This window comes from Sciurus carolinensis, chromosome 5 (assembly GCF_902686445.1).
Source record: "Sciurus carolinensis chromosome 5, mSciCar1.2, whole genome shotgun sequence".
Classification (NCBI taxonomy): Eukaryota; Metazoa; Chordata; class Mammalia; order Rodentia; family Sciuridae; genus Sciurus; species Sciurus carolinensis.
Genome location: NC_062217.1, coordinates 67,734,972 through 67,760,739, shown reverse-complemented (window position 1 = coordinate 67,760,739; position 25,768 = coordinate 67,734,972). Strand labels below are relative to the sequence as shown.

The following is a 25,768-nucleotide window of genomic DNA, read 5'->3' as shown; positions in this document are numbered from 1 at the left end:
TTGGAATGGAGCAAGCTTTTAGGTTCCCCAACGTGTCCCAGCAAGGGCAAGGTATTGCAGAGTCCTTCACTTCCTCCTGCAAGTGGCGGACCCCATGTGACTTGAGTTTTTGCCAAACAAGGCACAGTCCTCTTCAGACATTCCTTTGTAGGGCACAGGAACAACAAGTACTCGGAGCCTAACAAAAATCATCAGGTATCCATACCCAGGTATTCAAAATGAATTCTTGTGACAAAACTCTGCATACACATAAATACTCAGCTATGTTTGCCTATGTGTGTAAACACACAGAAAGTATTTACTGTTCAGCTTTTGTGATTCTGTGTATGTGTGTGTCATAGTAAACTTCTAGAAATATCATTTACTCTTTCTCTTCCTCTCCAACTCATTATATCTGGCTCTCAAAACTAAGTTTAGGGGTTACTTCTGAGATCTGTCTGAGTCACAAGCAGGATGATAAATATAGACTATGGGGTAGGAGACAGCAGAGTGTACAGAACAAACTCACTGGCTTGCGACTGAAAAGAGGTTTAGTGTCTGTTGTGTTGTGCCTATAATTCTGACTCTGATGACTTGGTTTGCTCCATCTAGAAAATAAAAGCAACGACATATACACCCAATGGTGTAGCAAATGCACCTAAATTATACTCCATAGTCTTTAACTGGCCTACTATCCTTCCTAACTCCCTACAATACTACTCACATGATATTATAGACCAATTTAGTGTTTTCTGATCAAATAATTTAAAATCTCTTTTAAAAAATTCTGAATCTCATCTGAATAAAATGCATAAACTCTTTTTTCGATCTTTTCTCTTTTTTCTCTCAAGAATAGTGTTGGGACCCAGGGAAGTGTGGTTCAAGTGACTTCATGGCGGCAGAGTGGACACTGGGTCCTCGTTTGCTCTGGACTATGTAGGAGACAGTTGTTGCCTGAAAGGTCCTGGCCCTGAGTCCCTGCAGAGGTCTGTGCTTGTGCAATTTATGGTCTGGCTCTCAGTATGGCAGGGCCTGACCATGCTCTCCAGAGCACTGGCTCCTCTCACTTTTTTAATGGATATGGTTATGACTCCAAGTTTGCACCTATTAGCTCTCCAACTGTTCACTTCCATCCATATTTTCCCTACCAGAGTCACTCTAGTCAAATTTCTCCATCCTGATTCTTGACTAACTGTACCCAACTCCATTCCAAAGATGTGTGGAAACTTAAGGGCTCTGCATAGTCCACTGGTGACTTGAGGCTCTCTTGTGTGCATAAAGGCTCTCTTCCTGCTCTCTGTATAATGCTCTGACTCAGGCGGCAGGTCAATCTGCAAGTAGACTTCCTCTCAGATAGTAATGTAAAGCGTGGCAGGAGCCCTTTTTCCCTAGGAGCTTTCTGAAGTGTATTTTGAGAGCTTTTCCTCAGCTTTTGTACTGTAACCCAGAGGGGAGACCAGGAAATTTACCTCTCTCTGTCTCCTCTTGGTTTCTCTAATTTTCTCATGATACTTGTGCTAGAAGAGGAAGATATACCTCTCCTTTCTGAAATGACGATTAAACATAAACAGGTTCAAAATAATAGAAAGTTTCTTCTGGTGTTGGGATGGAGGTGAGGTAGTGTTTTGGTTTTATATTGATACATAATAAATCATCCCCAAATTTAGCAGCTTAAAACAATATCTACTTTTATTATGTTTCAGGACTTTGAGGACTCAGAATTTGGAAATGTATCCACTGGGCAGTTCTCTCTTCTACATGATATCAGCTGAAGCAGCTCAAAAAGGACTGGAGAATAACCTTCCAGGAAAATTCACACATACTCCTGGCAAGTCCACATGGGTTTTCTTGGGGACATGTACACAACAGATCTCCTTAGGCTTCCTAATAGAGTAGCGACTGGGTTACAAGAAGCCTATCTGGGGCCTTCTTTCTTAGAATGGCACTTCATTCTTTAGAATAACCTGTTCAACAAGGTGAGCCTAGCTTTAAAGTGTGTGTGTCGGGGTAGACTCTATCTCTTGATGGGAAATAGGTGAGAAAGGAATTGATGTCGGCCATCTTGGAAAATCAACTACTATAGACTCCATGTAGTCATTCAGGAACACAGTCTGGTAGTTGCTTTGCTAGGCTTAATAGGTAGCTTCAAGGTCAACCTGAGGATTTCCTTCATCCCAGACATCTGGAAGGAGGGAACATGTATGGGACATTTTTAAATTTAATCTGTCAGCATTTCAACTTACTTTCCACTGAATAGAATTTAGCTACATGGTTATATCTGAGTGTAAGACAGGGGGAGATAGTGACAGTGGCTTCTCTGTGGATCTAGGAGAGAGAGAGGGAGGGAGGAAGAGAGGAAGAAGAAGAAGGAGGAGGAGGAGGAGGATGAAAAGAAAGGAAGGGAAGGGAAGAGAAACAAGTGTGGCGATTTCTATAGCAACTAGTTTACAAGGTACAGAAATGCCTCTGAAAAGACTTGAAGTTTGCCTGTCTTCATCACATATGTTTTACATAATAAAATCAAATGTGCACTTATTATTAGACAACTGTTTAAAGCAACATTTTTTGTTGTTGTTTAAAAAACATAGATCAAATCTGGGCATAGTGGTGCATGCCTGTAATCCCGGTAACTTGTGAGACTGAGGCAGGAGGATCACTAGTTCAAGTCCAGCCTTGGCAAACTAGTGAAACCCTGTCTCAAAATAAAAAAATGAGGGCTGGGGAGATAGCTCAGTTGGTAAAGCACCCCTGCTTTTAATCCCCAGTACCAGCAACAAAAAAAGATATTTATTCTTTCTTTTTACTTCTGACATTCCAGGCTTATCCATCACTACTGCTATCACTTATTCCCAGAATTCTGCCTTTAAGGTAATTGCTTCTCTGCTGTGGAAACCTGATTCATTTATTATGTAGAATTTTCACATATGTTTTTGAAATTGAATATTTAAGAGAAAGTCATATTGACTATTTTTTTCCCCATAAAGCTGTATAACAAGTACTTTGTTTTTTTTTTTTTTTTTCAGAATGGTAAGTATCACTTGCTATTAAAGAGTTATGCCAATCTTGTGGGGCACAATTGGCCACACCTGCAATCCCAGGAACTTGGAGAGCTTGGGAGTCTGACGCAGAAGGATCACTAGTTTGAGGCCTGCCTGGGCAATGTAGTGAGAACTTTTCTCAAACTAAAAATAAAAAAGGGCTGGAAATGCAGGTCAAGAATTTGCATAGCAAATGAAGGCCTAGGTTCTGTTTCCAGCACTGAAAAAAAAAAGTAGAACAAAATATATTTTAAAAATTGTTTTGCTCTTCCTACAAGAGTGGGAGAAAATCTTTGCCACTCATACTTCAGATAGAGCACTAATTTCCAGAATATATAAAGAACTCAAAAAACTCTACACCAAGAATGCAAATAACCCAATCAACAAATGGGCTAAGGAAATGAACAGACACTTCACAGAAGAAGATCTACAAGCAATCAACAGATATATGAAAAAATGTTCAACATCTCTAGTAATAAGAGAAATGCAAATCAAAACCACCCTAAGATTCCATCTCACCCCAATTAGAATGGCGATTATCAAGAACACAAGCAACAATAGGTATTGGCGAGGATGTGGGGAAAAAGGTACACTCATACATTGCTGGTGGGGTTGCAAATTAGTGCAGCCACTCTGGAAAGCAGTATGGAGATTCCTCAGAAAACTTGGAATGGAACCACCATTTGACCCAGCTATCCCACTTCTTGGCCTATACCCAAAGGACTTAAAATCAGCATACTACAGAGATACAGCCACATCAATGTTCATAACTGCTCAGTTCACAATAGCCAGATTGTGGAACCAACCTAGATGTCTTTCAATTGATGAATGGATAAAGAAACTGTGGCATATATATATATATATATATATATATATATATATATATATATATATAATGGAATATTACTCCGCCATAAAGAATGATAAAATGATGGCATTTGCAGGCAAATGGATGAAATTGGAGAATATCATGCTAAGTGAGATAAGCCAATCTCAAAAAAACCAAAGGACAAATGATCTCACTGATAAGTAGATGATGACACACAATGGGGGGTGGGAGAGGTTAGTGTTAGGGTTAGAGTTAGGTTTAGGATTAGGGTTAGGGAGGGTGGCAAGAATGGAGGAAGGAAGGACTGTATAGAGGGAAAAGAGGGTGGGAGGGGTGGGGGGAAGGGAAAAATAACAGAATGAATCAAACAACATTACCCTATGTAAATTTATGATTACACAAATGGTATGCCTTTACTCCATGTACAAACAGAGAAACAACATGTATCCCATTTGTTTACAATAAAAAAAATAAATAAAATAAAAAAACTAGAATAGGATAATTTATCTTGAAGATCATACACATTTAACTGAGCAACAGTAATGGCAACATTTTGGTGGCTAATATGAGTAGTTTTTAAGGCTTAATTAATTTGATTTTCAAAATATCTTTCATCAGAAGTTTAAGGCAAACTCACTTCTTTCAAACTCAAAATATGGTTAAAAAAACAAGGCATAAATTCTGGAAAAAAACATGTCATGAAATATTGAAAACCTGTTTTAAAGGTGGTACAGTTTAGGGAGGTAACAAAAATTTCATAGTATGTGTGAAATAGATGATTTTTAACAACACAAAACTATCTTTTTCTAGAAAACAGTGTTCATATGTATTTGAGCAGAATGTAATTTTTCACATTGAAAGATGATTTTCTAAAACTTAGTTTCTCAAATAATATAATTTTGCTGATTAACTATGTCTAGTTTATTTCTGGTATCTTTCTCTCTGATCCTATCATATATTCATGGTTTGTATTCACTTTTTGCTATCACTCCTAAAATGTATACTGTCACTAAAATGCTTCTTTTTTATTGCTAAAATTCATCACAAAATAACTATATTATTGGAACATTCACAAAATGATACTGTCATAATATGTTGTTTTGGCACAGTGGGAAAAGAAAGTATTGGTGAAAAATAAAATAAAATAAGACTTGAAAAAAAATTGTTTTGCTCTTGAATATCAATAGTAGATCCATTTCCAAATGCTCCTCAGATACCCTGGATGCCAAAGAAAGCTTTGTGTCCAGTTTTGTAGACCTCTCTCCCTCCCCATGGCAAATATTTATTCAGTACCCACTATATTCTAGGCACTTACTTAGATATTGGGGATCCATCAATAATCACCTAATCCATTTGTTGATGGAGGCTACATTGTTATGGAATTTATATTCTGATGTGTTTAGGCTCCAATATCTAGCCGAGTGATCAAACTTTACAAGTACTTACAGATTAAGGAAAGCATTGAATTACTATAAACTCTAAGATGCAAGGTGATTTTAGACTCTTTAAGCTTCTAAAAAAGAAGTGTATTGGATCTATAAAGTAAAATTTATTAAAAAAGTAAAAAAATTAGAACTTACTATGTACTTTTGTCTTATGCTTAAAGTATTAATATGCTTAATAGTTATCAGAAATATGAAAATAACCCAGATTGGACATTTTCTCCCTTCGTCCATCTAGCTGCTACTAAATAAAAAAAATATATATACTTGTTATATTTGTTAATAAAAGGTAGAGTGTATCACTGAAAAGAACACAAACATTCTAGGAAAAGAGCTTTTCCATATTTTTAAATTAAAAAAGTTAAAATGTGTCCAAAATTAATTTGGGAATTTACATAATTTTTGGGAAAATATTGACAACATTATGTACATAATTACACCGATGATTGTAACTGATTTCAGAATCAAGTAATGGTTTCATAAATATGTGAATAATATCCAGACCTGGTAAAAAAACAACAATAGAATGAGCATATAACTCTCTAGAGGCCACTTTTAACTCTAGTTCCTGCGTTCAAATGCACGTCCTTATTTTATCTATTCAATGGTTTGGAAGAAAAGTAAGTCAACTGTAAATAAGTTTAAACTTGGGCAATATTATGAGGTTTTGCAGACTGAACTATTGGAAATGAACAATCCTCAGTATTATTCCACCACGAAATTGCCCTGTCACCTTGAGTAGGTTGGTTCTTTAACTGTCTACTCCTTAATCATTTACCGTCTGTTAGATGAGAAAACTTCCTCTATGGTTTTGTAAAGATTAGATAATAACTATAAAGTCATTTCTGGAAAAAAAAAACAACTCTTGGCAGAAGTATAGCAGGGATAGATAATTGTTTATTATTAACTGACAAAAATGGAACCAAACCATCCCAGTCATGGCAAGTAGTAATGACTAAGACGTCCAGAATATTAACATCCTGCATAATGGCGTGAATCAGTGAAAATTAGGATAAGCAAAGAAAATGTCACGCACAACCCTGACCTCGAGATGTTGCCTACTTCAATCTGATTCATGAGTCCTGTGGCAGTCACAAAAAATTGAAAATGCACAAGCACTTAAACTTCTTTGGGAAACAGATTAATTGAAGGTACTCATAGGAAAATGGAAGGTTTATGAAGAATTATCTTCCTACTTCTAGCCAGTATTTCCAAGACCAATCTACAGCCAGGAAGGAGGCGTTGAGAACAATACACAGTGGGGCCACTATACTTTAGATCTGGAAAATTTGCCTCTGTAGTAGGTAGGTCTGCCACATGATTTTCCAGTAGCAGCCCTTTGAAAGAAGGGTAGCTCCCTTGAAGGAGATGAGGTCATTGAATCAGAAACAAACTGGGGACATCTGACCTGCCAGTGAACTTAGATTAGGGAGTGAGACTATAGATTAGATCACCTCACTGAGAGCCAACCAGGAAGTCTCCATTGGAAAAATGAAGATATCATATTCTTATAGGGCCGGTCTATTAATTGGTTTTTATATTTATTTTAAGAGAATCCCAACACAAACATGATAATATCCCAAGTCAGAATTCTGGGAAGGTTGGTGAATACAGGTGTGTGTTGTAGGTGTATTTTATAAAATTTCCATGTGATTATGTTTTTATTTTAAGATGCTGGCTCCCTTCCTTATTAAAGGAACACCGTTTGAATTCTTTTGTAAAGAAAGAAATTTTGGCGAGGAGAGAATTACCAATCAATTGACACTTTTAGGTCTAATATTTGCTTAAGGTGTGATATATGCTAGTGGTTTTAAGAAGCTCTCTATATAGACAAAGGTAGTCAATAAACATTTATATGAACTCCTACTATATGTCAGGTATTGTGTTTGGTTTGTGAAACATAAAAGAACAGATAGAACATCACCCTTCGGTGAGCTCACAATTTAAAATGGCCGACAGGTTCTATAATGAATTGTGAGATACATGGCAAATTGGGCATGGTGGTGTGTGCCTGTAATCCCAGTAACTCAGAAGGTTGAGGCAGGAGGATTGCAAGTTTGAGGCCAGCCTCAGTGACTTAGAGAGACCCTCAGAACTTAACAAGACCCTATCTCAAAATAAAAAAATAAAAATAAGGGGAGATGTGACTCAGTGGTAAAGTACCCCTGGGTTCAATCCCCAGTACCCCCCCAAATACATATGTGTGTATGTATGTGTGTATATATATGTATGTGCACATGTGTATACACAGATATGTATACTGTTCTAAGTACATGTATATACATATATAATATGTTATATGTTATATACATATAATCAGGAAAAGAATGCTCATTGCATAAAATTGAGAAATATTTCACAAAGCAGGTGAAATCTAAGGTGGACCTTAAGGAATGAGTAGGAATTTTAACCAGTGGAAGAAAGAAGTAAGGGCCTTCAAGGCAAAGCACAAAACAGTACCAGCAAAAACAGGAGGACTTCAGGTCCACCACGTGTTCTGTACTGGAGAAGTGTCACAGAGTGGCTGGGTTGCAAGGCTGTCTAGTATAAGCTAGGGTGTGACCATCATGATGAGGGGCTGCTACTTTCCTTTTTTTACATAAATAATGGAGCATCATTACATTTATGTTTAAAAACAATTAAATGGCAGTGTGGCAAATGAATTGCAAAGTAAAAAGTTTATGAACACAGTAAGTGAAGTATTTATTAGGTTAATTGAATAATGTACAAGAAAACACAGTGAATTTTGTAACAACCAAGGAAGCATAAATTGCTATTATTGTTATAGTCCAGGGAAGAAATAATGAACACCTAAACCATGAAGGGCTTTAAGAAAACAGAAAAGAGTTGAAAGATATTTTGGAGGTAACAAGGACAGTAATAAAATTGAACATTCATTGGGTAAATATTATGTTCTGAATATTGTTCTAAATACATTGAACTTAGTACTTCATTTAATCCTTCCAGTCCTTTAAGGACGATCAGCCATTTTAAAGATCTAGAAACCGAGCAGAGACATGATGTAGCTTGTTTAGATCTCACAACTGATAAGTGGTTAAGTGTGGAGATGAATTCAGGCAGCCTGCCTAGACATACTCTCAGGTATAACTGCACAAGGAAACGATGGATTTCATACAGTAGCTGATAGATAAGAGGAAGAAAATGTGATCTACAGTCATTGTCTAAAAGTGTCTTTTCTGAACACTTGTTTTTCAGAATGTTAACAGATGTTGTGCAAGGAATCTAATATCAAATAAAATACTGGGATAAACAAAATAAACAAGTTTTTGTCTGCAGGAGTCCTAAAAGCCTTTAGAAGTTTAGTTTTCATCACAAATCCTCAAGAAAGTGTTTTAGGATATGTTAAATTTCCTAGACTTGGTTGACCATAAAATCTCTTTTATATAGTCTTTTTTTTTGGGGGGGGGAGGAGGAGTGGTCAGTGTTCCTAGGACATAATCTGGCAACTGCTGATGTAGACATCCCACTTTGGGCACCAGATACAGAAGCAGCTGTGTTGTGGTTAAACCAGTAAATTTGGACTGGACATCTTGTAAGTCAGGTGCCTGACAAGAAGATACGTAATAGAAAGTTGTGCATTTGAGTCTGAAGAGACGGGTCAGAATTGGAGGTGTAGGTGTGCAAGTCCCTCAAGTGTGAGACAATGAAAATTTGATGTTAGTGTCAGTGGTTGAGTTTGCTACGGGGAGGAGTAAAAGAGAGGAAGACCAAGGGGTGCATTTTAGATGCTGCTTATGTGCACTGTCAGTTTGCGCAGGACTCAGCTGGTGTTTAGTTAGTATTCAAATTTGATAATATTTTGTTAAATGTTTCTAATGGAGATTTACTAAATTTCAGCCTATCTATATGTAAAATTTAAATCATAGATAGTCTAACAATAGCTGTATTTCTCCAGTACAGCTGACCAAGTAAGAGCATGAATTTCTTAGTTCATAAAATGTTGGCCTGGTTGATCTGAGGAGAAATGGTCTTTAATATGAACATGGCATAACTCAATCTTAGTTGCAATGAGGTAGACCCATGGTTAGTGTTCCAAATGTCACTTGTCCCCATGACTGTCTTATATAAATTTAATGAAATACCATTATTTCTTAAAAGTATATCAGTCTTAAATTTTAAACAAGAGGTCTCCTATTAATTTAATCCATGGCAACAGAGATTTTCTCAAACCAAATAGTTCCAGGAGGATCTATTTTAGCTGCAACATCTGTGAACCATTCTAAAGGCCTGCAATAAAAAAAATAAAATCATATAATATCCCACCAGAAACAACAAAAGCCAAATTGGATTCCTCCTTGGAAAATGAGCTTCAAATTATGTTTTAAATCTACAGACTTTTAAGGGGAGAGGTAAAAAAATATCTTATTTAAATCATTTAAAAACAAGTAGTGTTAGGTAAATACCCTACTAAATCCTAGATTTTGTTGAGGGCATATTTCCAATGTTAAAGGCAATGTTAACTAAAAAGAGATAGAATTAAGGGGAGTGAAGTAATTTAGCTAGCTTTGGTTTTTCAACATTCTTCCAATCTCTACACAGTTCATTTTATAAGCCTCATACTCCTTTGCTAGATGAACATATCTAAAGCATAGCTCTTCACCTCTGAGTGAAAAATCTTAATTGTTCTCTACTACTGGACATCAGGGTCCTGCAGGTCCAGGTCCCAAGTAGCTTTCCCATCCCATCTATTGCTGTACATCTTGATTAGAAGATTCCAGCCAACTCTACCGCTTGTTTACTGCGCCCAAACCCCTTGTTCCTCATTCTGCTCCTTGCTTATGTTATTTCTCCTTCCTAGATCCTTTACCTACCAGACTAGCTCCACATGTAGGTAGATCTCTTCTTTTCTCTCTGGCATTATTTCATTTGGCATTCTTTACACATTCAGCCATTTTCCACCTTGTGTAACTGTTACGTGGGAAGACTGTGTAGCATGGCAAAAGAGTGTGCTGCTTTGAATCAGAATCAGCCAGACACCAGTTTCAAATATGACCTCAGTGTCTTATTAGATAGGTGGTCTTTGGCACTTCTTTTTAACCTGGATGAGCCTTGATTTTCTTATCTTTAAAGTGGAGAGAAACAGCTTCATATAAGATTCTTCCACACTCTGCTTGGCATACGGACATTAATACATACTAATCGCATTTTCAGCTGAACTTAATTCCAGTTTTGCTTTCTAAGGAGGTACTTTCTTCATTCAATAGTTGAAACAATAAAAGAAATAAGGTATACAAAACATAGTAGAATTCCTGGCACAGAATAACCCTTGTAAATGGTAGATCTATTATTGTTATAGTTTAGGGGTATAAACTTCACTAAAAAATGGCTTGTTTACATTCTCTTTTAAACTTCTGCTAGTGTTTGGCCATGTTTGGCAGGGTTCAGTTGGTCTTCAACTATTATTTGTGGACTTTATACTTCCATATTGCTGGGACCAGGTTTGTGAAGGAAGAAATGATATGGGCCTTGTTGTAGGTTTTATTTCTGAATGAATAAGTATTTGTAAATTTGGTACCCACTTCAACAACACAGCAAAAAAGCATGAAGAGCAAAGCACAGGAAAAACCATTTTTAAAAAATTTCCTTTTTAAAAAAATTGTGATTTAAACACACACACACACAAACATACACACTTTGCTTCTTGATCTTTTGGCCAACGTCAAGTGTAGTATCTGTTCTAACCATTTAATATATGATACATCCTCCATTTGAGGACAATATATTTTTTAAAATATTTTGATTATATTTATTTTTAAATTCTTTATACCAAGCAGACAGGTATTTTGTATGCACTAGGTGCTCATGATGCATAGACAGCTTAATTCAAAAAGCAATAAGACACATCAAGTTTATAAAAACTATAAGAGGAAAAACTTGTATGCATGAGTTTTACATAAAATATTTAACTTCCTATCTAGAATCACATATACATAGGCAAGTCCAGTTTGAAAGCAGTTAATCATTCACCTGTTATTTTAATTGAGCTATTATTTATTTAGGTAGATGCTATAATAAAAAAAAAGATATTCAAGAATATTTTATCCTCTTTGCAAACAGCATGTAGACATTATATTTCAAGTCATTGAAAGGTGAATATTGATTAAGAGCCTGCAAAGCATAGAAGACATTTCTGGGCTACAAAGTATGCCTTACTCACTCCCTGAGCAAAATTTGGATTTGTGACATGAGGACAATATATTAAATGGACTTTTGGAGCACAGAGATTAGGAGCTGCTCTGTCCTCTCCAGGCACAGACCTGGTGTTGCAGTATCTTCAGAAATGGTGCACGCCTTCAGAGGACATAAAACATAAGTAAATAAACAAAAAAGGACACATGAAATAAAATTAACCATACGAACCATTTGCAAGTGTGTAGTCCAGTAGTGTTAAGTATATTCACATTGTTGTGACTGTAGTTCTACCATCAGTCTGAAACTCTACCCATTAAACCACAATTCCTCTCGGCACTCTCCCCCAGCACTTGGCCACCACCATTCTGTTTTCTGCCCCTAAGAAGAAAACATTTTTTTTAAGGAAAGAAAAAAGAAGCATTCTGTCATGAATACTTTACCCATTAATTATCATGGGAGGTGAAAAATAAAACAACAAAAAAGAGATGTCCCTAGCAAAGGCAAGTCGGTCACATGCTGAGTTAATGAGACTGAAACTTGGAGAAACCCGATTCTTGGCTGGAAAGTCAGGGATGAATATCAAGCCCATCTAGGAAGCAAGAGGTGGAGTAGCTCAGCAAGGCCAGAGTCAGTTTCTGGATACTAGACAGAGAAAGGCCAAGAGCTGAATTAGGGGAGATACCAGAACCACATTCTCAGGGCAAATATAAGACACCAAGAAGACAGGAAGAAATAGAGAAAAGAGATGAAGTGAAGGGCAATAAACTTATCCCTGTGGGTGGATCTGATTATCATGGGCTTCTTTTAAAGGACCTATCCTGGGCCTCGTGAGCCATGCTGCCAAGGGTCTATGGCTTGTGTCCTAAGTTGGCTAAAGCAGCAGCAGATGAAGGAGGGACCCTTCCCACTTCTCCCTTGATGGGTTGATGCTTGTAAGAACTGAGGTTCATAAATTTTTTCACCTGATTTCACCAGTATAAATGTATTTTTTAGAAAAGTGAAGGATAGGTATTGAAAAACATGAAACCAAACAGGATTTGTCTAGGTCCCACCCACTTTTAGATGGGCCTGCTGGGAAAAGAAGGTGCATAAGGAAAAAAAGGAAACTCAAAATCCTCTAAACTGAAAATCATGAGCCCTAGATTTTTTTCCAGCTCCACCCAGTCTTTTTATATATGACCTTTGGCTGGTCCAATCTACTAGCCTTTGTTTCCCCTTAGGATCAATTTCCTGGTAATTTTCAAGGACTTTGTACATCAAGCTGATTTGTTGAATGAAACCAGATATTTTCTTATTGTTCTATGGTGACGATGTTAGTGTTTCAATTTTCAGAATTGTTCCATGATATTTTTAAAAGTTAACACTCAATGGTGCTCATATCTGCAAACTAAGGTTAATCCAAAAAACAACACAAAATGAACTTTAATAAATCATTTAGCTACTGTAAATAAATCAATCCCTGAACTATGAATTACTGAAGGGCAAATTCCCTCCTTTGGAAAGTCCATGTGGGCTGAGAGGACAGGAGAGACTTAGAGCAGATGATAACTCAACAGATAGAGGAGAAATGCACCATTCATTATGCGGTAAGTGAACCTTTGAAATAGGATGACAAATAGACACTCACAGTCTCTTTGTTCCTGGAGCTTAATGAGGGATAAGTGAATTTGTATTCTAATCTGAAATAAAGTCTTAAAAATAATCCCCAAATGAAACAAGATGGTGACAACCCATGAAAAGTTATAGGAAGGTAATAAACTGCAGCAATGATACTCAAATGAGAGAAAAGAAATGCCCCAGAATGAAGAAACAAGTTTTATGTAATGAGCAAAAATGTGTACAGGATTTACAGATGTTGGCACCAGCTTCTGCTTTTGTGCATAGTCAGCACCATGGTGTTCAAGGTGTATAGTCTCTGTATCAGGGAAAGGGATTGAGTCCAGCCACCTTCCCATGGCTCTGCCTTGACCCATTTTCTTCCCACCTTGCCTGAAGTTCCCACTTTAGTTTTCTATTTCTGCTGTAACAATCCCCACAGATTAATTAGCTTACAACAACACAAGTTTATTACTTTACTGTTCCAGAATTTGAATACAGGTCTCCATGGGATAAAATCAAAGTGTCCTCATAGCTATACCCTTTCTGAGGCTCTAGTGAAGAATCTATCTTCTTTTCTTTTCTAGCTTCTGGAGACACACATTCTCTGGCTCATGGCCCCCTTTCTCCATCTTCAAGGTAAGTAATGTAGCTCCTCCTTGACTCTGCTTACTAATTGTGCCTCTTTTTCACCCAGCTGAGAAAGTTTCTTTGTTTTTAAAGACTCAAGTGATTAGATTGGATACAATTGCATAATCTGGGGTGCTCTCCCCATCTCAAAATCATGTTTGCAAAATCACTTTTGCATGTAAGGTGACATAGTTACTGGGGATTAGGACATGGACATCTATAAGAGCCATTTTTCTGCCTACACTTGGAAGTAATGAGAGCTTTTGGGTTCCTCATGGAAGAATTAAATCCTATCATGCCTGACAAACTTTCATTCCCTCAGCTGTTGACTGGGGGAATTTGGGAGAAAGTCGTGAAATGAATTCATTCACAGTAGGATTGTAATGACTGACACAGTCTAGAGTCTCTTCTGGTCTTAGATTATATAACTTAACCAAAAAGAAACCTTTAATGAGTTGGACTTCTGGCTGTGTTAGGTATAAACTTCTTGATTTCAATAAGACTGTGGTATTTTGAGTAATCTCATAATGGGATGGAGAGGAAAGAAGATAAAATTTAGAGACTTTCTTCTTTAGGGAAGGAATGGAAATTAAAGGGTTTTGCCTTCCCTCCTTCAGCCAGTCCATTTTGTTTAGAACTGAGGTACAAGCCACCTTAGTAGGGGCCTTGCCTTAACATCTAAATAAAGTTTAAAATAGAGAAACTATGAATGAAATGGAAATGCCCATTTTTTTTTTTTTTTTTTTTTTTTTTTTTTGCGGTGCTGGGGATTGAACCCTGGGCCTTTTGCTTGCAAGGCAAGCACTCTACCAACTGAGCTATATCCCCAGCCCTGGAAATGCCTATTTTGACCTTGCCTGATCTTAGATTTCTTAACTTTACAAACTCTCCAATTTTTGATAATTTATCCTGTAGTAGCAAGAACATCTGATGTTCTCTGTTCAGAAACACAGAGTAACTTCAATTCCTTGTCTTTCCCTCTATTCCAGTTTCCAGACCACTTCTACCCACATCAGTAGCAGTCTATAGCCCATTTCAGGACACTGGAGTTGGCTCACGGTGCGTGTGCACTAAGTACTGTTGATTGAAGGAAAGATTTCTTGTTTGGGTGGCTGAGTTGTGATTACTTGGTAGCAGCAGCTACCATTTATTGAACCCCTGCTCACTCTATTAGGTCAGTTGTCACATATTTTCTAGGTCACATGTTTTATCTCTTTCTTCTTCCCAACAATTGGTAAGGTTGGTATTATTGACTCTATTTTAAGACCAGAGACTTTCGGAAACTTGCTCATTTTTACAAATCTACTAAGAGAGGCAGAACTCAAAGAAAGGTCTGTCTTACACCTAAGCCCATGGTTCCTCTTGTTCTGCTCTTCCTCCTGACTTTTCTGGTCCAGTGAGAAACCAGGATTTGCTCGAGGTAACACACCCATAGTCTCAAGACTATAATGGTGGAGCGGAGAGGAGAAAGCTAAAGGTCAGGAATGGTCCAGGGCATATTTATAGGCAAGGTTTGTTTTGGAATCCACTCCATCATGCTTTCTATGTTAATACCTTAACCATGCAGCAATGACCGGGTGTAGTATACAAAAGGGCAAGATGAAGACTTAGCTGTTTGGATTAGTCTTTTTATAGATATTCATTTTTGCTCATGTGTATAATTGTCTGACTAGCCCTGCCTGGGTTGGTCTTTTAGAGACCCTGCATTGTCATTTGCCATAGCTACCTCAACTCCTGTTAAAAATAATTCAGAATTTTTAAAACCTTAAACTCTAACAGAAAAGATAACCAAAAATTTTTGGAGTTCCTGAGATACCACTCTGAAATTCCTTCTGAAATATTAATTTAAAAATGATTTTTGTGCTTCTGCTTTTCTGGTGCTCCCAGCATGTGTTAGCGGCATCAGTGGGCTTAGCACTTTGGTTCCTGGGTTTTCAGGTATCTAGAGGGACGCTGGGAGAGAGCTGAATGGTCAAGCCCATCCAGAGACCTCTCGAGCTCATGTGGAGCTGTGTCCCTATTTCTTCTTGCCTATACCACACGTTCATGTCATTTCTTAGAAAAGTTAGGTTTGTATTACATGTCATGATACATTTTCTCTTATTCTGTTTAGTATTTGTGTTAAACTCTGGGGAAAACTGCCCCTTGTGAGGAGCTATGTTTTCGTCTTTGGGTTTTCTATTAGTATATTCAGAAAGATCCCTTTTCCATAGAGTTTATTTTTTTATTATAGCATTATAGTTATACATACTAGTTGGGTTCATTTTGAAAAAACTCATACATGCAAGGAATTTAATTTCACTACCCACCCCCCTTTATTCCCCTCCTCCTGCCCCCTATTCTTTCTCTACTCTTCTGATCTTCCTTTTGCACCTTTATTTACTTATTTTTGATTGGAACTTTTCTACAGAAAGGTGACATTCCCTGTGGTACATTCATATATGCATATAACACGATTGTATTAAATTCATGCCATATTTCCTCCCCTTTCCTGTCCTCCCTCTCTTCCTCCCTCCCTTTCATTCTCTGCCTTCTACTCCACTCATTTTCCCTATATCTTTATGATGGTCTGATCCCCTATTACCACCTTCTTTCCTTTGTTTTGCTCTAGCTTCCACATATGAGAGAAAACATTTGACCCTTGATTTACTGAGTCTGGCTTATTTCCCTTAGCATGATTTTCTCCATTTCCATCAATTTATATGGCAAATGCTATTATTCCATTCTTATTTATGGCTGAGTAAAACTCCATCGTGCATAAACACCACATTTTCTTGATCTATTCATCTATTGATGGCATCTGGGCTGAGTATAATTTGGCTATTGTGAACTGTGCTGCTATAAAAATAGTATCACTATACTATGATGATGTTAGTTCTTTTGACTAAATAGCAAGGAGTGAGATAGCTGGGTCATATGGTTGTTACACTACTAGTGTTTTGAGGAACCTCCATATTGCTTTCAAGAGTGGTTGTGCTAATTTGCAGTCCCATCAGCAATATCCTGTAGTGTTTTTATGACAAATAGTCACTTGGTTCATACAAAATGACTTGTTAAAGAAATAATTCAGTCTTGTTAATTTTTTATGTGTGATTTATGTACTTTGTTGTAGGAGTGGCAATACATAGTTATAGGAACCCTTTTAGTTATGTATTTAAGGATCCCAAGAAGATACACTGGATGGAAACCAATATTTGTTTCCATAAGCACTTAGTGAAATTCTTTTATACACTAGAAATCATGTTAGGCACTAAAGATACAAATGAAAACTGTTTTCCAAAGTGATCAGCCAGGACACTATTTGTTTCTCTACAAAATCAACAAATGATGGGCCTTTAATTTCTTGAGGCACGCACAAGCAATCACAATTTTCATAAGCACACATGACTATCGGTTGTTTGTGTAATAGTCTTATTGATACAAAAACTTAGAGAGCTCTGGTGATAGTTTCTGAATTCATAGCTAAGCCAATATTTAACTATAAAATAATCAAAAACATAGCAGTAAAAACTGAACTGGGCTAATTCATGATAATTAATCTCTAGGGTGTTTTCTGAAATGTTATCTGCCTACACAGAAAAAGAAAATAAAGAAACATTTGCCAAGGGAGGAGGAGTTTTGAAGATAGATGGAGCACAGACCCCTCATCTGGATGCTGCTTTCCTCTGTTCACATCCATCTGCTGCTTGCTACTTCTTCATCTTAGAAGGATGGCTTATATGTTGCCATGATAAGTAGAAAAGTTTTAGCAGAGTGAACACTAGAAGAGCTAGGGAGTGGGGCAAAGGAAGATGGAAATCTAGGAAAATTAGTGGAGGCCTTGAAACTGGAGAAAATGGGGGTAACAGAGGCTTGGAAATGAGCAAATGGAGATAAGGAGAGAGAAGTGAACCAAAATAAATACAGTGATAATGACAAGGACTGTGTTTTACAGATAAGAATGAGAGGGAAAAGGGAAGCAGTCGGAGGAAAAAGGAAAAAGGAAAGACATTTAAAAAGTGTAAGAGCAGCTTCAACAAGAGAAACAGTCAAATGCCTACAACTCTCTCTCCCAGTGTTAGTTTCTGGGATCAAATATCTATTGTTGCCATAGCCAATTGACAACCTAGACATGGGCCCATTAATAAAGGGTCTGTTAATAAAATACCAGTTCTGAGCAAGGGCACTGCCTCTCAGCTATGTCTGTGGGCCAAGCCAAACAACTTCATTTCATCAGCCTTCCAGGAAGCCCATCTCTGTCCTGCCGCCATCTTAGCCTTGACTTATGGCTTCACTGGAGAAGTTGAAGCAACAAGACCTGGTTCTTTAGGCTGATAGAATTGAAGCTAAGGTGGATCATGCCTGGCTAGAAGTTCCTCCGCCTCTTACCGGGTAGAATCCAGACCCATCTACAGAAATGAATCATGTTCAGCTTCCCTGACTACCCATTACAGAAACAAATGGTCCTCTGCCTATTCCTTTGAGAACAGAGGTGGAGTGGGTACTCAGCAAATCAGAGTAGGAGAATGAACAAAAGCAAATTTTATCATCCCATTTAGCCACTGAGTCTCTTCTCGGACTCATAAAAATCCCCCAATAAAAATTGCCTAAAAGATGTTACATATTGTCTTTAGACCTCATTAGACTGTCAGTGTTGGAGACACAGTGTTACCTGTAGGGCTGAGTAGTATCTGACAAAAAAAATGACCCTCAATTTTGTTTCTGCTTAAAAGATTTTACTTTTATTAATACTATTTGAAATATAAAATAGAACAAAGTAAGTGTTTGGCACATTGGTTGTTTTTAATATAATGAATCATTTCATGGGTCAAGCTTTGCATAAGAGTGTGGCTGAATTATGAGAGAATTGACATCATTCTTAATACTGAATTTTCCCACCACTGGACACTCATACATCTCTCCTTGTAGTGAGAACTTCTGAAAGGTTCTGTATACTTCTGTTATAGGTATTCCTAAGTACCTTATATTTTTGTTGCTAATATTTCATTTATAAAACTACCTTTTCTGATTTTGGATAATGTAAGGGCAAATTATTGCTTTTTGAGTAATGATGATTTTCCTATAGCCTCTTTGAATCCCTTATTCTGAGCTTTTGCAGATTTCTTGCATTCTGTGTACTTTGAACCATATTATCCATTGTAATGACAGATTCTTTCTTTTTCTTTTTCTTTTTTTTCCTTATTGTGCTGGATAAGATTCCAGTTTAAGTGGTTTATATTTTCTTGCTTTGCATTTCCATATTTTAACCAAATGCTTTAAAATTTTCCTGTAATATCTCATGCTTATTATGGGTTAGCTGAAGGACACTATCAAGATAAGGAAATCACTCTCACTCCTAGTTTTCCAAGAGTATTTATCAAATCAGAAATTGCTAAATTTGATCCATTTTCCCTGCATCCATTAAGATAATCATGATTTTTCTTCTGTAATGTGGAAAATAGATTTAAATCTGAATTGTGGAAAATATATTTAAATAAGTGCATTGCTAGATTTGGTTTACTCTGTTTAAAATAAAGTTTATGTTTATGAAAATGAAGGAGGTTGAAGGATAATTTTTCTTTCATATATTTTACTTTTCTGATTTAGGGGTCAAGTTTTATGAACCAATAACTAAGAGTTGGGGGGCTTTGTCTCTTTAGTGTTACCTGGAGCAGGTAGATATGAAAGAGATTATCCAATTCATGGATGTTTGATAGAAAAAGTTGTGAAATAACCTGGGTAGTGCTGTGTGTGTGTGTGTGTGTGTGTGTGTGTGTGTGTGTAGAGGTGTACTATTCAAGTGTATATAATTTCCATGAGTCAGTTTTCATAAGTTATTTTCTTCCAGGAAATTGCCATTCACTCAGGCATGCATATTTATTAGCAACATTATTGATAGTACCTTCTTATTATTTTCTATCTAGGCTGCATTTACAGATATGTCCCTCTTTTAAGCTTCTAATATTGTTCATTGTTTCTTCTCTATTTTTTTGAGGAAGTTCACCAAAGATTTATCTATTTTGTTAGCTTTTAAAATATGCTATTGATTTGGTGTTTTTTTCCTAAGGCCCTAAATATTTTTTCAATAATTTCTGCTCTTTTGCTTCTTTCAATTTTTTTGGTTGTCTTTTTTCTAACTTCTTGAATTGGCCACATAACTCATTACTTCCCATAATTAGTTCATTTTAATGTAATACTTAAACCTAAAACTTTCATTATAATTTTGGTTGCTTCCCACAAATTTTAATGTGAGATATTTTTAAAATACATTTCTGTTCAGAGCATTTTATAATTTTATTATATATACATATTTATGTATTCTACATAGTAATTTCCAAATGTATGTTTTTTTAAAAAAATTCAGGTGTACTTTCATTTCCGATTAGTAATTTGTGTTGTAATCAGAAAACATAGTTATCCAGAACAGGTCATGGTTTTCAATTTGGATGAAGCTGAAATGCTAGCTACTTTGATTCTAATCCAAACTTTATATATCTGTTATATTTCTGAAAGGTAATAGAAGGGTCCTGCATTCTTCTAGGAAGTATAGAATAAGGGAGAACCATGAAGTGGCCTGATAACTATCCCTATAAGAAAATCACCCCTTTAAGTAACCTTCCATGAAAACTCCCCTCTTTCCCTTCTCATGCTGGTCCTAACTTCTCGCTTATTAGGGTCAGCAATTACAAGTTTTAAAATATTCATCTTTGCACACTAACTTCTTGGATTTTTCTTACCCAGATGAAAGTTGCTTTCCCTCTGTAAGCAAGCAGAACCCTTTCTCTTCAGATCCTACATCAGATTGTCAGTGTGTGAAAAATGGTGTTACAACAGGGTCAGTGGGTGACAAAAACAAAGCGCCCTAATTTTTCAGTACCTATTTTAAAATGGACAAAACTTGATTTGCACTCAACGAAGGGATGAAAACCCCAAAGTCTCTTAATTTTGAAAACTATAAAAGCCTTTTTGCATTTCTCCTCCCCTGGAAGGAAACACTACAGTCAGTAATTGGATAGGTATTGCTTGTGTTTTTTATTTTAGGATTGGAAGTGATTTCAGAGATCAGCCATGGCTTTTGTTTAACAGATGAGGAAACCGAGTCCCAGAAAAATGTAGGAATTTATCCCTGGTCAATCTCCCTTGTTCCTGGAAAAGGAAAACAGGATCCACTATAGTGGGATTCAGTGTTTTACTCCCTCACCACACTGCCTTATTTGGATGCTCTTTGTAAAACTTCTAACTAAAGATGTGAGGATTTCTTTTTTTCCTCAGCTCAAAATTTAACTTGTAAATATACTGATGAACTTCAAATTTGGCAGGGTTATGAATCCTGCAAAAGAATGGGGGGATGTGGGAATTTTCCATACTTTTTACATTACCAAAGGCTTAAATTAATGACATGTGCTATTGCTAGAGATCCGCAGATCCCGGCAATATGATGTTCAATGTTTCCATTTTTTGTTGGAACATGAAGCAGATTTCTTTACTCAGGGGAGCAACTATCAGATGTAATGCAAGATCAACAGTTGGGCCCACAACAGCTGGTATAAATAAAATAGAACCCTATCTAAAAAAATCCAATAAGACAAAATTCAATGTACCAATACATCAATATAAAAATCATAGTGTATGCTGATGGTGGCAAATGAAATATCAAGCTTAATTAATCTTAGCCATCTGACTATCTTTAGAGACATGATAAAAGCCTACAGGACCTTTTACTTGAATTGTTCAGTTTGTGACTTCTTTCCTGGGTCCCTGCTGGACCACAGACTATGGCAGGAGGAGCAAGAAAGGTTGGGAGTCAGGCAGGGAGTTGGCTACTTTGGGCAGCTACAGCATGCTGTGTATATCCAAGAGCCCTTAAGCAATGAGAAACCACTAACATGTTTTAAGTAGAAAGGTAATTCTACTAGATTTAAATTTTCAAACAATTTCTCTGGCTGAGCATGGTAGCAAACCCCTGTAATCCCAGCAGCTTGAGACTGAGGCAGGAAGATTGGGAGTTCAAAACCAGTCTCTGCAATTGAATAAGGCCTTAAGCAACTCAGTGAGACTCTGTCTGTAAATAAAAAATACAAAAGTGGGCTGGGATAAGGCTCAGGGGTTAAGTGCCCCTGTATTCAACCCCCAGTACCAAAAAAAAAAAAAATTACTTTGGTCAAAGTGTAGATAATCAATCAGTGGCATGCCAGAATACTGGAAGGACAATCAATTGGGAAACTATTAAAACTCTCCAAAATGAAAAGGTGAAGAGAATTTAAATTAAAGCACAGAAATGAGGATGGAATTAAGAAGAGAGTTTTAGGGAATGTTATGGAGGTAAATGTTTGAAAATGATAGGTAAAAGAGAGAAATGAGTCTAAGGAAACCTGGGTTTCTTGGTGAATGGGTATGCTACTCTAAAAAAGATGGTAGGAGCCTGCTTGGAAGGAAGAACCAGGGTTTGTTCTCAGACATGCTAAGTTTTGCTTACTTTGGTCTGTAGTGATGGATGTAGGAGAAACTTACCTGGAGACATGTATTTGAGAGTGCTCAGCAGGGAAGGTATGAGATTTCCCAGTGACAGTGTTTGGAGAAGAGGGCCAGGACAGAGCCCTGGCAAACACTGAGCGGGAAGGTGAGGGAATGCAGTCCACTGTGGGAAATAGGAATCTGACAGGAAAGGGGAGAAACAGGATGGTATTCTAGAAACCAAATAATGAGAGCATTTCAGGAACAATAGTATTACATCTTTAGAAAAGTCAGGCAAATTGCGTACTAAAGACTGAGACCTTCTGTGCTGGGCTAAGAAATTAGAGGGTGTGTTCCCAAATAGAGAAGATGGGTGACTCGGCATCAGAGGGAGTAGGAGGAATAAACTTGATGAAGATGGTGAGGATAGTGTGCTTTTGTGATGAACTAGAAAGAACAGGGGAAAAAAACTGTCAAGGAACACTGAGCAGATGTTGAACAATCCAAATTTGTTGTGTGACAAGAGGAAACTGAATACAACTGGCCATCAGGATATGAAGATGTAGACAGCTAGCTAGATGATAGATAGGTGATAAATAGATGATAGACAATGATGATAAGTAGATAGATGATAGATAGTCTTTGTCCTAAGTACCAAGTTCACCCTTGTAATGGTTGGGATGAAAAGTTTTGTCAGATAGCATCCTTCTTTTCCCATGAACTAGGCTGGATATACATTGACTAACTGTGCTTGCAAATTCTGAACTGTTCTGTTACTGTTTTCTTCTTAACCAAGATCATGCTTATCATATGGTGAACATATTGTAATACAATGGTTTCTTTTATGCTGAGAAACACACAAATCCCATCAGAGACTCAGTTACACACCACTGCACACTGAGGGTTACTACACACGGAGGAAACCACCCAATTGTTTTTCTAGAGTCACTTTTATAGAGTGATCTTTCCAGAATCTTGGCATCAACTCTTGGGATTGTGTCCTATCTAGAGCTTCTGATCACTGGGTCTGGGCAGGAACTTCTCTTGAGGGTGAAGGATGGAGTGAAACAGGGAGGGTGGCTCGTGCCACAAGCACTACTGAGTCACACTTGGGTGGGATGCGCAGGGGGACTTGGGGAGCTCTCTGCCCTTCCACTGAGAGTCCACTTTTCTTTCTCCTCTCACATTTACTCTCCTCTTCCATCTTGTTCTGATCATCTCCAATATAATCTTTCCTTATTCCCCACTCATTCTTCTCTTTCAATTGTATCTTTGCCTACCTGTGTGTGGGCATTTTGTTTTGCAAAAAGACACACTACACTGTACTTGTATGCTAAATGATCTCATGGAATCACTATAATTCTCTTTGATGATGGATTTTCTTCCCAGGATCTCATCGAGGTTGACCTCTTGGTGGGAAGTGAACATCTTCTTGTTTCATGTATAATTTGGGAGTGTGATGCCTCCCTTTTTACTGCTCTACTCAGACAGGGCTGCTGTTCAGAACCGTCTCATGATCCTCTCAAGATTACTCATTCTTCCACAGGGTGAGTTTCTACCACTTCAAACACACAAAGATAAGTCTCTGTGCACACAGACTTGCCATACAGGGATCTATTTTGAGTTGGGAAGGAGGTCTCTTGATGCTCATTATACCATAAGAAGCTTTTTTATGAAGGGGAAACTATCAAATCATCAAAAAATATTTATGATAAACTATTTAAATCTTGGCTTATATGTAGTTCTGGCACATATATGCACTCAAAAGATATTTATGAGATGATTGAATAAATGATTGTTTTGGATTGTTATTATTAGAAATATTAAAAACATATTAAAGTTATTTCATAGAGCACATCAGTTCTCTAAAGTATTTATTACATCTTTTAATATAATCTTAAAACTGGATGCTCTGTGGGATAATTTGTTGCCTTTAGTTCTCAGTAATTCTTTTTAGAAATGTTCGAGATATTAATTCAGTGCTTTAAAACTTGAGTGTAGTTCATGGATTTTTCTTCAGTCTTTTGGCCAAATCAGGGAGTAGCTTGGAATTTCAGTTTATTACTCTGAGTGCTCAGCTGTGGTTCCCCTCTTACCTCTAACATGCAACCCCAAAGTCACATAACCTCATCATTTATCCCCAGGACACAGTTTAGCGTGTGTTTGTTTGTGAATTGATCTGTAATAAGCCCACAGGAGCACAGCAGTATAAAATTTGAACTAAAAAACACCCATGGCCAAGAGTTGTCCACAGAATGAACTTCACCCTGCTATTTTCATAAACCTCCAACCCCCACCTGCTGACTTCAGATCTCTTTCGGCTGCAGGAGAGCCAGATGTTCTTCACCCGGTGTGCTCCAAACCACCACTTTGAGCCCCAGGGAAGTGAGAAGGGAACATGCTTCAGTGTTCACTGCCAAGGGCGCTTCACCAGGATCCAGAAGCCTGGGAATTCCACCCTGGGGAAAGAAAGCAGGAGCTTCCCAGCCAGATTCACCTCCCACCATGGGAGGTTGTTTTTAATTGTTCTTTGAAGAGCCTTTCCAAGTATTTAAAGCCTTCTCCACCCACTCAGGGCAGGCTCTGCTGGACCCTGGGAGTGATCATGGTTTCTTTCCTGCTCTGTGTTAAGGGTTGCTGAAGCTTTGAGCAGAGCCTCTCCTTTCTACTCTCTTTTCTAGGGACAGTACCCAACCTACTCCAGATGTGGTGGTGACAACAGGGAGGTTGTCCATGGCAAACTTTTAACTTCAATTCACATATTTTCAAAACATCACTGGGAATTGTTGTAACTGACACCTTTCCCTTCTGTATTAGCAGTGAGCATGCAAATTTACGCAGCTTTTGAATAAACGTGTCTATTTAAATGGATTGAAATATTGACCCAAGTAATCATTTGACCAAAAAAAAACCAAGTAACTGGTCCATAAAAACTATATTTTCTCACCCTTTAATTTACATATTCAATTAGGGTTCAAAAACTGCAATCTGTACCTTAAGGGCTCAGTATGTATGGATGCCATCAATCTCATAACGATGCTAAGATACCATTATTTGTCATCATTTTCTGGCAGGGACACTGAGGTTCAGATAGGTAGAAAATGAAAGGACTGAGATTTAAAATCTAATCTGTCCAAGGCCTGTAGTCTTTACCTCCCCTGAATTCCAAGTTAGAACATAGAAGATCCTGGTTGGAGTATCAATGGGTCTACTATTTAGATTAATGGATACTTTATCTAAAAAAAAAAAACAAATAAAGGCTTATGGATTTAATTTAGTAGTTGAATTTTGAAGCTTACATAAATTGTAATTGAGCATGATAATGATATGTTTCACAAGACAAAACATTTATTATTTATTTTAGATTCATTTTGAGATAATTTGTCTTACCAAAAATGTTTTTTAAAAAAGTACAAGAGTTCCTCCTGTATACCTTTCTCCCAGTTTCCCAAACATTAACGTCGTACATAGCTATAGCACAATAAAAAAATCACAAATCAACATTAAGAACTAATCTCCAGATACTATTCAAATTTCACTAGTTGTCCCATTAATGTCTTTTTCCAAAGGCAGGATTCAGGATTCCAAACTGTGTTTGGTCATCATGATTCCATAGTCTCCTATAATCTGGGATAGTTCTGTAGTCTTTTTGTCCTTTATGGTCTTGA

At 37.2% G+C, this 25,768-nt stretch overlaps 1 non-coding gene across 1 annotated transcript; it reads left to right on the top strand.

The window, feature by feature from the left end:
• The first annotated feature begins 10,942 nt into the window (after positions 1-10,942).
• On the top strand, positions 10,943-11,127 carry LOC124986038 (U2 spliceosomal RNA). Its single transcript, XR_007108948.1, has one exon. It is a non-coding gene; the product is annotated as a U2 spliceosomal RNA (small nuclear RNA).
• Positions 11,128-25,768: the final 14,641 nt, after the last annotated feature.